The 17,082-nt window shown below is 35.5% G+C and overlaps 1 non-coding gene and 1 pseudogene across 1 annotated transcript; one reads left to right on the top strand and one right to left on the bottom strand.

Annotated features, from left to right (window-relative positions):
- Positions 1-11,518: 11,518 nt before the first annotated feature.
- LOC120104874 lies at positions 11,519-16,724 on the bottom strand (annotated as a pseudogene).
- Positions 16,314-16,421, top strand: LOC120104878. Its single transcript, XR_005507234.1, has one exon. It is a non-coding gene; the product is annotated as a small nucleolar RNA R71 (small nucleolar RNA).
- Positions 16,725-17,082: the final 358 nt, after the last annotated feature.

Genomic DNA, 17,082 nt, shown 5'->3' with positions numbered 1-17,082 from the left:
AAAACAGTTTTTAATTATTCTAAAATAGATTCTCATAATACTGATAAACAAAAGCTAAGTAAAATCTCTCCTGTTGTTCCTAAATCTATACATTACAAATTTGATGAACCTAAAAGGAAAAAACAGAAAACCGAAAGTTTTTCTACTACTCATGTTCGATCTAAGTTTGTTAAATTCAACAAGAGGATACAGAAATACATCCCTTGTAATCCTAAAATCTGTAAATTCATGGACAAAATAGCTATTAAGAAAATATGGGTTACAAAAGGAACAATTATAGCTAACCTACAAGGACCCAAAAGAGCTTGGGTTCCTAAGTTGAAAATATGATTATTCTTCAGCAAGTATGTCTAGCTATCCAAGGTTCTAATAAAAGATGTTATCTAAACAATGGGTGCTCTAGACATATGCTAAGGAATTGAATTTAAAATGTAATTAAGAAGAATGAGTTAAATAAAAGAAATAATGACATAAGTTATTATTGCATCCTCTCATATTGAAATTACTTTAGTATTCGATTAAAATATGAATTGCATGTATTGATCAATTTTGTGATATAGAAAATACTTTTGGAAATATAATCAAATCACTTCATTTTATAGTATACGTTACTCACTATTGGATAAGTTGCTAAAAGATTAATCAATTCATTAAGAATAACTCTATGAATTCTCTATATGCTTGATTGAGAGTTTTTTTTTATCCATGGCATTATTATTTATTGATCATAGATATGATAATGTGTACTTGGTATGCTTTTGAATATATGCACTATGAATACCAAGATTAAAGAAACCATCTTTGGCATATAAAATCAACTCATGCTAGTATGTACTTAATCTCAAAAGACCTTGCCATTGGCTTACTTAGATTATCTTCTGAAAGGTCAAAGTTCACTATGCATGCTAACTAAGGAAACAAACAAAAATCAATTTCTAAATCTAAAGGTGTTGTTTCCATCACTAAGTTTTCAAAAGCTTACATTGGATGTGTTCTTGGCAAATAAAATTGAAATATTTTCTGTATTTGCTAAATCTTGTAAAAATGTTTCAAATGATAAAGGTTTCCAAACTGTAAAGATAAAGAGTATCATGGCACAGTGTTGAAAACCAAAATCCTGATAAAGTTTATACAGAAATTAATTATTTCAGCACCAAGGAGACCTTAAGTAAAATAGGGTTAATAGAATTCTTGAAGAAATGAAAAAGACAATTGTGTATGATAGTCATCTACTTAAATGATTTTTTTAAGGCTATCATCACTGCTTGTCATACATATGATTTCTATTAGATCTATTTTTGATGAAAACTCCTTTTGATCTTCTGAAAAATGGAAAATGAACCATTGCATATCTTTCATATTTTTCAGTCGTACATGTTATGCTTGATATGTTCTTATGAAAAATAATGCCAAATCTGATAGAGATATGTCTATCCTTGGATATCATTCATCAAGCAATGCATATAGAATATTCAATGAAAAGATTTTAGTTGCAAAAATATCAAGTCGTCTTATTCTCTATGAGACTAATGATTTATTGTCAAGATACTAAGATCAAATTATATATGGTTAATCTTTTACATATAACAATCTGAAAACTTGTTAATAATTATAACAAAATTAAGTTTTTCAGAAATGCACTTAAAAAAAAAAACTGATGACTACTAAAAGACTAAATCAAGAAAAGATGAAATAGATCTTGATTCTTGCATGACTAGAAGTAAAGATCACCATTATCATTTGCTTGCTTTATGAGCTTTATATTCTATCAAATGAATGTGTAGAATGCACTCCTAGGTACTTATTTTATTAAAGAAGATATATGTTAAATAACCACCATATTTGAAAACACTCATTATAAATATGATAAAGCAATATATAACTTGGAACAAGCATCAAAAGCATGATATTAAAGCTTAAGTAACCTTTTTGATAGAAAGTAATAGTGATAAATCTATGGATCAAAAAGAAGAATTAGTGAATCTTATTTGCTCAAAGTATGCATTGATGACATCATTTTTGGTTCTACTAATGAAGAGTTATATTGCAAGGTGAGTTTGAAATATGATGAATGAATTAACATCTTCTCTCAAACTCCAAATTAAGACAAACAGGAAAGGGGATCTTCATTGACCAACGTTAGTCCACAAGAAAACTCTTATAGAAGATTGGCGTGAAGAAGGTATATCTATGACCCCATCTTGTAGAAATTGTAAAGGATGAGCAAAGTAGATCTATTGTTTTAAAGCTGTGTGAAGCATGATAGAATAATTATTTTATCATACAGCTAGTAGACCAGATTGTATGCTCATTATAAGACCTTGTGCAAGACTTCAATCTAACTTTAATGAATCATATTTTATTGATAACAAATAAATCATATTCTGAATTTTGATAGAAACAAACGTTTAAGATAAGTTGATTAACACTAGGCTAACTTATCTTATTAATAATTATCTTAAGCAAATAGAATCCAAACTAAATTGATCTTGAAAATAAGAAATTGATTTGACCTCGATAAATCTTTCTATTGCCTCACATGCTTGTCCTTGAACTATCTTGGTTAATGAAACTATCTCATTAGTTCAAGTGATATGTGCTTGCTTATATTTAGGCATTCTCTTGAAGTAAAGTGACTCAATATTCAACTATTGTCGTACCTTATGTTGAGTCATCTAGTTTTAAAAAAAGTTATTATATGTTGAATGAATATTTTGTATCTTAAAGAAACTAAAGACCTTCTTTCAAGAAAGAAAAGGAGTTTGTTAATAATGCAGGATCCTTGAGCAAGAAAATGAAAGATCTCAACTTGAAGGATATCTCCGTGTAAGATACAATAAATATTCACATGCAAACAAGAGAGAGAACCTTCTTCAGCCAAAAGTTCATACATAAGGAATCTAGTAGGTATTTGACTGAAGAATGCAGAATGAATTGGTAATTCTAGATACTTCTCTCACAAATTAATTGAGCAAAGTCAATAACTTAAATCTTATTATGGCATGATTAAATTCTTTAATTATTAATTTTTGATATCATGTCTATATGTGTATTGACTGACTTGTACTTTTAGAAACTGTTTCATGGTTTGCCCAAACTAAATTATTTCTTTGCCTATATCATAACCATGAAATACACAAGTATATGCTTAAAATTTTGATGTAAAATAACTTGTGAGAAGTTATGAATCCTTGAGCATAATGAAAATGTTGTTTGCATGATATACATATATATGATACATAAGATTATTTCTTTATTCTGCTCTTTCATGTAAATTACTTGAGAATAACAAAAAGAGAGAGAGATAAAGAAAAGAAAATGGACATTGTTCAAGAGATGAAAAATCTGAGCAAAGGCAAGTACTTCAATCTTAAGGAAAAGCAAAACAAGCATAATATATTCGGCACATTTGGAAGGGATAAAATCTCTAATTAATTACACTCAAACAGGGAGAGTTTGAAGTAAACATTTTAACCTTTCTATATTGCTCATCATAGGGATGGTGCCAATGGGGAGGCTAGTGGTAGTACCCGGCACTATTTGACCCAACTATTCGGTGTAGGGCATATTAGGGACGGCACAAGAGGGAGGCTAGTGGTAGTACCTCGTGCCCCTTCCCAACTCCACCGGATAGGGAGCAAATAGAGTATAGAGCTTAAGAAAGTTAAAAGAAAGACAAAGTAAATGAAAGTATACAAGAAAGAATCAATTCAAATTTTTAGTCACATGGAAACACACTTTAAGGATGAAATCAGTGCAAAATTATATTTAAATAGGGGGAGTTTATTTGAAAAGAATTGATTTTGATACTTGACATGCTTGTTCTTAATATTTTAATGTATGACTTAACACACACTATATTTTGCATGTGGCATGATATTTTAAATTATGGGTTCTCAATATCTTTTGTAGTACCCCATACTTGGACAATTTGATTGAATATTTGAAATGCTACATAACATCTTTTGTTTGGTTTTATTGAAAAGAAAATTCAGATTTGTTATTCACAATCATCGTTAAAATCTGAAAGTTAAATAAATTTGTAAAAAAAAAAAAAAAGGGAGAAGAGAAGGATATCTCTATTTAGGCAAAATGAATTGAGTTTGTCTTATCCATCAACTTGCTTAACTTTGGTATATAATGTGCTAACTCATACCAAAATTCAACATAAATACAAATATTCTGAATATGCTTGAAATATGTGTTTTCAATCGTAATGATTTAAGATAAGCTACAATGTGGAAGATCCATATCTCAAATTATGACTTTGAAAGCCTCTTTTGAAAATCTTTATGAAATTCAGAATCTGATTTCGTATAAAAGCTTAAACTCAATATGATTTCTAAAATAAAATCTTAATTTAAGAAAAACAGAATTAATTTTGATGCCTTGGTTGATTGCTCCGATACGCATCCGAAACATATCTTTTCTTATCGTTAAAATGTACTAATATTGGTCCAAATGATGTGTCTTTCGATGATCTTGATTGCAAACAAAAATTTCTAAATATATGATCTTATTTTGATATTAAAAAGATTTATTGTGTTTCATGAATACATTGGTGAAAAACTATGATTAAGAAATTGAGTTCTATAAATATATATACCTCAATGATCATCTATATGTTTTTCTCTCCTACATTCTTAAAGATTTCCATCAGAATATCAATAGAGTGAATGATCTTAAAACTAGAAACATTTCAGTTCACTCAAATGACTCTAAAAGAAAGAAAATGTAAATGCTTTTGAAAGAAATTGAGCTTCAATTGAATCATTTTCTGATTAATACTTTTATACATTTTCTCTAAGATTAGGAGAAAGCATAACTTGTTCTTAAAGGATTAGAAAGAGTGATTACTATAAATTCTGAATATTTCTAGATCACTCTACATTCTTGATATTACAGAATTTCAGTGTTATTCACGTTTATCACTAAAATCTGAAATTCAACAATTTAAAATGATTAAAGAAGAATGCATCTTTTGAGGAGGAGATTTAGATATTCAGTATCCTATCCCAAAGACACTTTATTTTGATGCATACCTTGATTTTTATGGATTGATTTTGATGAACCTCCTTATATTACAATACTTGCTTTAATTATAAGTTTATACCTTGAGATGAGTTCTATAAAGGTTGTCTTGTCTCAAACCTTGAGTCTTATGAAAATAAGCTGAAATATATTTTTGAGATTGACAATCTTATTGAACATTATCTACAAATTCTAAACTCTTAAAATGGAATGAAAAAAGGGGGAGAATAACGTGTAAAATTTTCTTGAGTATCTTTTAGAAAATCTATTTTGATATTCACTAATGAGTCCTAATTGACTTGATCTTTAAAACTTAAATTGTGTGCCAATTCATATTTTTATGTATCAATTTTTTTTTTTAGAAAACTTAGGAAACTTAAATTTTTTTTTGTGGTATCAACTTAGAAAACTTCTTGAAAACTATCTTCATTGGCTCTGATCTGTGCTCACTAATCTGATTCCAATATTATTGCCTTAAGTTATATGATTCATATCCTTGCAATAATTTAACATTCAAATCAGAGTACAATAAGGGAAAGAAATATTTGAGTGTTCTTATCTTTGTGCTTAATGTTTCCCTATCTTTTTGATGTTGTCAAAAAGGGGGAGAAATATCTAAGTATATGCAAATATCTAAGTATATGCTCATAATGCCTTTATGCTTTTAATTAAATACAAATCAGCTTAAATTGAAATATGTTGATTGTGTTAAGCTGATTAAATCTAAAGCATTATCATGAAGTATGTTTTAAAAATATATGTTTTCTACTTCATGCAACTTTGCTATGTATTACTTCTAGAAAACAATATCTTTTATATTGCATATACTCCAAGTTTTGTCATCATCAAAAAGGGGGAGATTGATGACCCAAAGATTGATTCATAGATTGATTTTGATGATCACAAAATCTTGAAGTATAGATACTAATGTTTATGTTGCAAGGAGAAAGATATTTATTTTGCAAGGAATATAGCAAGTTGGAAGAACACAAGAAGGCCTCCAAAGCTCTCAAGTTGGAAGAAAGCTACAATTTATTGGCCCAAGTTTAAAGTTCAAAGGATTCAAATTGGAGGAGTAAAATCAAAAGAAAAATTCAAAAGAACAGTCTTCGAGTCGACTCCAGTGGAACGCGAGTCGACTCCGATGGTTGGTAGGTCGACTCCAAAGAAAGCAAGAGTCGACTCTCAGCGGTACATAAAGAAAAAGTCAGAGAGCATTTTTGGGACTCTGAGATTCGAGTCGACTCCCGCATTGCACGAGTCGACTCCGAGACTCCGCGACCATCAACAGACAGAAAACCAAGTTACTGCCTCTGAGATTCGAGTCGACTCCCAGACAGCTCGAGTCGACTCCAAGGCAGCGCTACACCAAGATGGCAGAAGGCTGTGTTTCGCAAACTGAGAGCCGAGTCGACTCCAAGGAAGTTCGAGTCGACTCCAAGACTGGACGAGCCAAAAGACAGAGGATCGGGAGTTTGGGCTCTGAGATTCGAGTCGACTCCCAGGACAGTCGAGTCGACTCGAGAGGACAAAATTCAAAATTGGATCCACGGACTTCAGTGGATGAGCCGACTCCGAAATTGCCAAGTCAGCTCCAGAAGTTGGCGAGTCGACTCCAGGTTAAGACGAGTCGACTCCCAGTCGAGGCAAGCACATTAATTCAAATTTGGAACAGTGGCCGAGTCGTCTCCGGTAAAACACGAGCCGACTCCTGCAACAGGCGAGCCGACTCCTGATCGCGCGAGTCGACTCCGATCCCAACGGTAACATTGTCAAGAAATGCAGACTGTGTCCAACGGCTCTTTTTCTTGTCTCTAACGGCTATATTCTTGTTTCCACGCCATCTAAAGCTATAAAAACAAGAAGAGAGCTAGGGGAGAACTCATGGAAGTGGGAGAGATCATCTAGGAAAGATATCTCAAAGAGATTACAAAGAAAATCTCCCATAAGCACAAAAGGGCCATCCAAAACAAAATAGAGAGAAGAAGAGCATCCAAGTGAATCCGAAAGCGTCCTCTCCATCCGTGTGCTGCCTCGGGGATCCTCTACTTCATGCCAAATCAGAGCAGGATCAAGTAAAGAAGAAGCCGAGCTCCTCCATCTTCAAAACTCGTTTGAGGGCTTCTCTTTACTCTATTTGTTTATATTGTCATATCTGCTTGTTTAAGAAGCTTTGATTTGTTTTTATTCTTTGTTTTAATATCTTGTAACTTGATTCAATCAAGGGATTGAATCAAGGGGTTAAAGGTTTGTTGGTGAGCCAAAGGTTTGTTGGTGAGCCAAAGGGAAAACCAACGGTGTAAGGTTTGTTGGTGAGCCAAAGGGAAAACCAACGGGATTAAGGTTTGTTGGTGAGCCAAAGGAAAAACCAACGGGGTTTAGGTTTGTTGGTGAGCCGAGGGTAAAACCAACGTGTAAGCGTTTGATTGTGATCCCGGGAAAACAATCGGGGAGGTTCTAGTCGGTGAGCCTGAAAAAACCGACCGAGTTCGTTGTGCGCTCGTAAAACAACAAGTTGGGTTGTGAGCTTGTAAAACAACCGGCTGTAATCGGTAGGATTATAGTGAAATTCCCAAGAGGTCTTGGGGAGTGGATGTAGGTGCTGGGGTGCACCGAACCACTATATGTCCTTTGTGTTTGTAATGCCTCTAGTTATTGTCTAACTAACACACTTACTTACTTAGATAAATTGCTTGCTTAATTCTTATCCGCACATCCTTTAGTTGCAAGCATATTTAATCAAGTCGAAGTCTATACATCAAACCCTTGCTAAGTTTAACTTTCACTGTGCATCTATACAACTTAGCATAGTTAATCATAAAGTTTTAGATGTAGCATAAAAGTTTTAAAAGACCCAATTCACCCCCCCCCCCTCTTGGGTTGTATCTACTGGGCAACATTTTGGAACTTCAATTTTGTGCAAATTCATTATTTTATGTATCAAATTGTGCTTATTTTCTAAAGAAATAAAAGAAAGTCTTTAAAAGAGCTCTAAGATGTATCAAAAATTGCATGAATGTATATTTTGATATTTGTGCCCCAATGCTCCTATTATCATAAAAGAACTTTGAAGTCATTAAGAAAATTAATTAAATTGCTCTCATGGTTGATAAAATACTTAATACATTGGGCAAAAGGTCTTAAACGAACAAGCTTTCATACTCAGTGAAGAGAGGTTAGATTTCCACTCATGTTTTTCCTTGAATATCATTTGTAGTACTTCTTGAATTAACCTAAGGAAGATTCCACCTACACTTGATTAGAAAACTATCTGTGGTATTGATTACGCCCAAAAAATAACGCGGCTATCGCAGTATATATTGGGGTGTTGATTCCACAGGGAGAAGGTAGGAACACTAAAAGGGACTACAAAACTAAAAAGAAATATCAAAGCAGTAAAATGTGATGTGAATGTTTAAAAGTAAATTGACAATTAGATTGTAGTAGTGAAAAGATGTGACCAGAATTAATGGCAGCAAAGCATCGGGAATTCCTCACTTGAATCAGGTAATTCCATTCATATTTGATCCATTGGATAACTCAATTAGAGATCATAGCACCAGATTCTCTAATTGGAGGATATAGCATTACAATCAAAATATTTAGTGGTAATTCTAGAAAATCATTCTCCTCTTTTAAAACTAAGGATTGTTATCCTTTTAGACTCAGATTCAAAGACAAAAATATACCCAATGGCAATATTTCAGCAAAAAATCACACTAACTGGATAAACAATCAAATCTAGATATAATCAAGCACCTCAACAATTCTATAGAAAAAGACATGGCTGAATCTATGAAAAGAATAGGTTCAAGATTATTCCAACACAAGAAAGATCTATTGATGAGAAATGATAAACAAAAATTGTATCAACATGAGAATCTATTACATAGATCAAATATAAATGAAACTACCATCATCCAAGCGAGTTCATCCCTAGCTTCACCAAAGAATTAGCTCTCCATGAATTTTTGGCTCCTCTTGATGATTTCTTTGTAATGCAGCTTTTTTTTTTCTTAGAACGGCGTGCTCCCCAAGTATATATATGATTTTGGGGCCAAAAACCCTAGGAAACACAACTTAGACACGTTTGCATGTGTTTTTCCGACTTTACCCTCGAGCACCAACGTCACCATGAGGTTCGGGAGACTCTCCAGATCGCATCTGATCTTCAAATTTTATGTTCTTATAGTCATTTGAAAGCTCTGGAAGTCTAGTTTCCAACAAAATTTGAATCATCTCAATTGGACTTCTGTAGCTCCCGAAATCATCAAAATACTAAACAAAGGTCTGATCTGTCAGGGCCCAGGCTGGTGGTTTAGGGAAACCTAACTTTGCAACTTCATAACTTTCTCTCTGGAGCTCCAATTGACCTGATTCTTGATGCATATGAAACCTCAACATGTCTACTTCATCTCCACCAAGTTTCATTTCATTCGGACTGCAATGGGATATTCAATCTTCTTAACTCCATTCCTACAATAAAATCACCAAAATCAATTAAGACTTGGACACTTTGTGAAGTAAAGTTCAGATTAGAAAAATATCATAAAAATATCCAAATCATGCTTAAGTCTTAACAATTTAGCCTAAAGTGGTAGTGTTAAAAGGTACATTTTCATGCACCTATCACACCTCCCAACCAGCTTATTGCTAGTCCCTAGCAATTTAAGCGAAGAAAAAGAACGGACTATATCCAACCCAGTGTAGACAGCTTTTGCATGAGCTAAGCAATAATATTCAAGTATAACAAACAAAGTACTCGCAAGAGATCAACAATACTATCAAAATCAGTCCATTAAGAGCAACTCCCAGAATTCGTGTGTGTGTGTGCTCTAAGCCGTAACCATCTTACCACCAACCCTGACACATACAACGTCGAGAACATTTCAAACAAAAGCTTCAACTCCATATCTCACAGGTATAATATTCAATAGTAGACTGGTGTAAGGGGTCTCTCTATGGAGTTGAGAAAGGGTGTTCACACAAATATATGAGAAGGCAAGTGTTCATGAACAAGCAACAAACAAGCATTGATCTTATGATAGGATCACCAACCATTGGGAACTCAACCATTCTTACCACAAACCCACTTAGGATCAAAAAGGTCAATAATAAAAGGTTGTAATGAGGCTAAAGTTAAGTAAAATAAAAATAATAAAAGGATGGATAAGAGAATTCAAAAGAACTTTTCAGTACATGCTAGAGGTCTTCACAAGATATAACATCAAGCATAACTTCCTCAAACCGCTTGTACCTTTTTTTTTTCTTTTCTCTTTTTTTTTTCCTTTTTTTTCACGCTAGTCATACCATTTGGTTGTATTAGGCTAAACATGTGGGTTATACAACCATGGTACTTGGTTATTTCATCAACAACTTCATACTAGCATTTTGAACCTGTGACAAGCAGTTTAGGAACCAATAGAATCATTTTCAGAATGGAGATTAGAGCCTGAGACATTTTCAAGGCCTGTGGTAATAGAAAGCTGAAGCTGCTGGTGGAGTTGATTTGTTTCTTTGTTTCTTTCTTTTCTTTTTCTTCTTCCTTTTTTTTTTTTAACACAACCTTTGGTTGCAATTATGGAGTCCATTTCAGCAAACCTGCCAGCACCAATGAGAAACCACCATAGTACATCCCCTTTCTTGTCTTCATTATTTGCAGACCAATTATTTATCATCCCTAGCATGTACTTGAAAGTAAAAGGTAGGAAAGATATAATAATTTAGGCTCAACTCCAATGTGGAGGGGGGTAAGGACATATGGGTTTACAAAGGAAAGGGTTCTTTTTTTTTTCGGCTCAAAATGGCTTCTAATGGATAAAACATGGGTTAGCTTGAAAGGCTCAAACGTTCATCCTAAAATTGACCTTCATCATCTCCTAAGTATAATCAACCAACATACCACAAACTGTGCAATAAAAATTCCCAATAGAGCAACCAATTCAAAAAAATCAATGAATGCATGCCACAAGTCTCTGAACATGATGAACTCTCTCTCTCTCTCTAATACTCACCAATGCGTAAATACTTAAGTTTGAGAGTTCTCTAATTGTATGCATTGAACATCCATCAAACCACAAGGCATAGATGCGTGCATAAAAAAAGAATTCAAAGGGTGTCTTAATAGTGTGACTAAGATAGAAAAATTGACTCCAGCAAAAATACTCTGTAATCATTTGTTTTTTTTTAAAAGCAAATTCATGCAAAAACATATACACATGGGCTGCCCTCCCCCAACTAAAACATGACATTGTCCTCAATGTATGGAAATAAAAGCATAGAAAACAAAATAGGATAGAGGTCACCTGATTAGCGGAGCACAAATCCATGGTAAAAACAGAAAGCTGGCAAACCTGAAAATTAAACTAAGGAAACCAAACGAAATAAAACAAAATAAGCAAAAACAAAAACTGAAACAAAGACAAAATAAAGAAAAACAAAAAGAAACAAGGAAAAAGAGAAACGTACCTGCATGGGCATAGCATCACTATTCGTAGATGGGGTCCATGAGAAGAATATCTTCCTCTGCTGGAGCCTCTTTCTCAAGGACCGGCTTGAGTCTCTGGCCATTTACCTTAAACATCCGACCATCTCTAGGATCTTCTATCTCTACCGCTCCATTCTCAAATATATGCTTTACCACAAAAGGACCAGTCCACCTAGATCGTAATTTACCAGGGTGTTTATGAAGCCTAGAATCATATAAGTATACTCGTTGATTAGGTGCAAACGTTTTTCTAAGAATATTTCTATCATGAAATGCCTTCATCTTAGCCTTGTAAATTTTAGAATTTTCATAAGCTTCATTTCGCATCTCTTCTAACTCGGTCATCTGGAACTTCCTAAGCTCACCGGCTTCAGGTAAATCAAAGTTAAAGTTCTTAATAGCCCAATAGGCTCTATGTTCTAGCTCTACCGGTAGGTGGCAAGGTTTACCAAAAACAAGCCTATAAGGTGACATGCCTAGGGGGGTCTTGAAAGCTGTACGGTATGCCCAAAGTGCATCAGTTAATCGCAATGACCAATCCTTCCGGTCGGGGTTAACCGTTTTCTCTAAAATACGCTTAATCTCTCTATTAGCAAGCTCTACCTGCCCACTTGTTTGAGGATGGTAAGCTGTAGAAATCTTATGCACCACCCCATACTTCCTCATCAATGCTTCAAAGGAACGGTTACAAAAATGTGTACCCCGGTCACTAATGATAACACGTGGTGTACCAAAACGAGACAACACATTTTTCTTTAGAAATTTAATTACTGTCTTATTGTCATTGTTCCTACAAGTTGCAGCCTCTACCCATTTGGACACATAATCTACTGCAACAATAATATATAGATAACCAAAAGAAGGAGGAAACGGTCCCATAAAATCTATACCCCAGCAATCAAAAATTTCTATCACTAAAATTGGATTCAAAGGCATCATATTACGACGGGACAAAGCTCCTAATTTTTGACATTTCTCACAAGAACGACAATAAACATTTGTGTCTCGAAACAATGATGGCCAATAAAATCCACACTGCAAAATTTTTGCAGCGGTTTTCTTCATAGAGAAATGGCCTCCACAAGCTTGGGAATGACAGAATTCTAAGACACTTGCTATCTCATCATCTGGGACACATCTCCTCATAATTTGGTCAGGACAGTACTTAAAAAGATATGGATCATCCCAATAAAAAGAACGTACCTCTGTTAAGAACTTCTGCTTATCCTGTGCATTCCAGTCTGATGGCATCTCACCTGTTACCAAATAATTGACAATATGTGCAAACCACGGCATGGAGGTGATAGAAAATAATTGTTCATCTGGAAAATCATCACGGATCGGTGGTGTATCTGTAGTATCCTCAAATATTAACCTTGAGAGGTGATCAGCCACCCCATTCTCTAAACCCTTCTTGTCCTTGATGGTTAGATTAAATTCCTGCAAAAGCAAGATCCACCTAATTAATCGCGCCTTAGCATCCTTCTTTGCGAGAAGGTACTTAAGGGCTGCATGATCTGTAAAAATTGTAATAGGCGAGCCAATCAAATAAGCACGGAATTTATCTAATGCAAATACTACAGCTAGTAGTTCTTTTTCAGTAGTAGAATAATTCATTTGAGCACTATTTAAAGTCCTACTAGCATAATAAATGACAAAGGGCTTTCCCTCTCTCCGTTGACCTAAGACAGCCCCTACTGCGTAGTCACTTGCATCACACATAATCTCAAAAGGTAAACTCCAATCTGGTGGCTGCATAATGGGAGCTGAAGTGAGCTTCCCAATAAGCGTTTGGAATGCCGCTTGGCACTCTTGTGTCCACTCAAATGGGGTATCCTTAACTAGAAGGTTACACAATGGTCTAGATATGGCAGAAAAATTCTGGATAAACCTCCTATAGAAACCAGCATGACCAAGGAATGATCTAACATCTTTCACAGTCTTAGGTGTGGGCAACTTAGAGATCAACTCAATTTTGGATTGATCAACCTCTATTCCCCTAGAGGAAACAATATGGCCCAAAACAATACCCGAAGGCACCATAAAATGGCATTTCTCCCAATTCAATACAAGGCCTTTTTCTTTGCAACGAGCTAGAACCCTTTTTAAATTAAACAAACATACATCAAAGGAGTCACCAAAAACAGTCAAGTCATCCATAAACACCTCCATGCAATTCTCAACCATATCACTAAAAATACTCATCATGCACCTTTGAAAGGTAGCTGGAGCATTACACAAACCAAATGGCATACGACGAAATGCATAAGTTCCAAAGGGACATGTAAAAGTGGTCTTATCTTGGTCCTCTAAAGCAATTTCAATTTGATAATAACCAGAATAACCATCTAAAAAACAATAAAAGGGATGACCAGCTACACGCTCTAAGATTTGGTCGATGAATGGAAGGGGAAAATGATCTTTGTGAGTGGCAGCATTTAACTTCCTATAATCAATGCACATGCGCCACCCGGTTGCTGCTTTGGTAGGGACTAATTCTCCTACATCATTCTTCACTACTGTGACACCTGACTTTTTAGGAACTACCTGCGTAGGACTAACCCACTTGCTATCGGCAATCGGATAAATAATACCCGCATCTAACAGTTTTAAGACTTCATTTTTCACAACTTCTTTCATGGTAGGGTTTAGCCTGCGTTGGGGGTCTCTACGAGGGTTAGCTCCCTCCTCCAAGTGAATCCTATGAGAACAAATTAAAGGGCTGATGCCTTTAATGTCGGCCATGGTCCAACCAAGTGCAGATTTATGCTCATTCAAAGTTGTAAGTAATTTTTTACCTTGTGATGCACTTAAGTCAGAAGAAATTATTACAGGAAAGGTATCACCTGGACCAAGAAATGCATGTTTTAAACCCTTAGGCAGTGGCTTTAACTCGACTTTTGGGGCTTCAATGGTAGATGGCTTCGGTTGTTCTCGCATCAAGGGCAGCTCCTCAAATCTTGGTTGCCATGTCCTCGTCCCATAATCCTGAGATGAATCAAAAACAGCACAAATATTAGTAACATCATTAGAGTCAAATGTGCTATCAAACCCAGAATTAATAAGAAAATATTCAAGAGGATCGGGGTCATGTTTTGTGATGGCTTCCTCTTGCATAAGTGTGTTTATCAGGTATGTTTGGTGACACTCATCGTCCTCCTGTGGCTGTTTGCTTATGTGGAAGATATTGACCTCAAGGGTCATATGCCCAAAGGACAACTTCATCAATCCATTCCTGCAATTAATAAGAGCATTAGCGGTGGCAAGAAAAGGTCTACCTAAAATAATGGGGATTTTTTATTCAGAAATAACAACAGAGTGTGTGTCTAGAATCAAGAAATCAACAGGATAGTAAAATTTATCAACTTGAATTAACACATCCTCAACTATCCCCCTTGGTATCTTTACTGACCGATCAGCTAACTGTAAGACCACAGAGGTGGATTTGATCTCTCCTAATCCCAATTGCAAGTAAACAGAATAAGGCATGAGATTGACACTAGCTCCCAAATCAAGTAAGGCCTGTGCAAACTCATGATTCCCAATAATACAAGAAATTGTGGGGCATCCTGGGTCCTTATATTTTGGTGGGATTCTCTGTTCAATCAAAGCACTTACTTGTTCCGTTAGAAAAGCTGTTTTCTTAACATGGTGTTTTCTTTTTACAGTGCACAAATCTTTAAGGACCTTTGCATAAGTTTGAACCTGTTTTATCACATGTAACAAAGGAAGATTAATTTTCACTTGCCTTAGGTTCTCTAGGATCTCGCTACTATGGTCCATAACTCTTGAGGTAGACTTGAGAGCTTGAGGAAAGGGCACTCTAACTGGACTCTTCACTATCTCTTCCTCTCTTGGAACATCAACTACATCACTACTCAACTTCTCTTGTGTGTCCTTAGGCTTGGGAACCCTTTCTATAACCTTACCACTTCGAGTAGTTATGGAATTAACCTCCTTAAAATCTTGCCTATCAGGGTTAGAAGTTTGTGCCATATGCTGACCTTGGGGATTGGGTTGAGCTTGCGATGGAAATTTTCCTCGCTCATTTACGGTTAAAGCACTAATCAACTTAGACACTTGACTCCTAATCTCTTTATTTTCCTCAACCACCTGAGTAATCATTGATTCAAACTTCTGGTTTGTCTTATTCTGAGCCTCAATAAAAGCATGTAGTGTGTCCTCTAAAGGATTCCTAGAAGATGGGGCATGGTATGGAGGTGTAGAATAAGCTCTAGGCAGCTGTGGTTGTGCAGGATGTTGCGGGTCAGATTTCCAACTAAAGTGAGGATGGTTCCTCCAACCAGGATTATAGGTATCTGAAAAGGGTGTAAAAGGCTTCTTGTACATACCTAGGGCATTACAATGTTCCTCATACACACCCCTCATTTCAGCAAATGTGGGACAATCCTGAGCTAGGTGATCCACTCCACCACATACAAAACAGGGTCCATGGGACTCAACACGAGAAACAGTATGTGTAACCTTTGTATCCTTTGTTTTTAAGGCCTCTAACTCCCTAGTCAGAATTTCTATCCGGGCCTTGAGATTATCCTCCTCTCTAAGATGGTAAATTCCTCCACTAGAAGGAGTAGCTGTAGGTCGTGACCTACTAGTACTATCAGTCGCACTAGGTCCTGTCCAAGTATGAGCTTTCTCAGCTAGATCATTCAGGTACTCTATGGCCTCATCCGGATCTTTCTGCAAGAACTCACCATTACACATCATCTCTACAAATTGGCGCTCTCTAGGTGTAAGTCCCTCATAAAAGTAACTAACTAAACGCCAACTCTCATAGCCGTGATGAGGACACAAGTTCAACAAATCTTTAAACCTCTCCCACACCTGATACAAAGTCTCACTATCCTTTTGTGCAAAGGTTGAAATCTGTCTCTTCAAACCACTGGTCTTATGGTGGGGGAAGTATTTGTTAAAGAAAACCTGTGTCATCTCATCCCAAGATCCTATTGACCGCGGTCTCAGTGAATACAACCAACTTTTCGCTCTATCTTTCAGAGAAAATGGAAAAAACTTAAGTCTAACTGCATCTATTGTACCGGGTTGACTATGAAAAGTCGCCACTACCTCCTCAAACTCTCTAATGTGCACGTAAGGATTTTCATTCTCTAAGCCATGAAAGGTAGGAAGTAACTGTATCATTCCTGGTTTAAAATCCTGTTGTGGGACATTGGGTGGAAACATAATGCATGATGGTGTGGCTGTGCGTGTAGGATGGAGATAGTCCTGGAGAGTCCTAATGGGCTGATCTTCGTGATTGCTCATGGTGTTAGAATTAGATGGCGTATCGGGCAAATTCACAGGAAAAGTGTCAGGTTCTAATTCCGGTCTTCTTGCAAATCTACCTAACTCGTCTCTATGCCTACGCATGCAACACAAAATATATGTATATTATTTTTATTTTATTTTTATTTTTTTTTTGCACAATCAAATCAAAACTATGAATGAAATAAACTGAAGACAAAAAGCAAGAGAAAAAAAAAAAAGAAGAAGGAACGAGGTTACCGCTTTGACGAATTAATTCAGCAAACCTATTCCTTGAAGCA

Source organism: Phoenix dactylifera, unplaced genomic scaffold, assembly GCF_009389715.1.
Source record: "Phoenix dactylifera cultivar Barhee BC4 unplaced genomic scaffold, palm_55x_up_171113_PBpolish2nd_filt_p 000138F, whole genome shotgun sequence".
Classification (NCBI taxonomy): Eukaryota; Viridiplantae; Streptophyta; class Magnoliopsida; order Arecales; family Arecaceae; genus Phoenix; species Phoenix dactylifera.
Note: the sequence above shows the minus strand (reverse complement) of the source record. Positions and strands in the feature narration are given on the sequence as shown.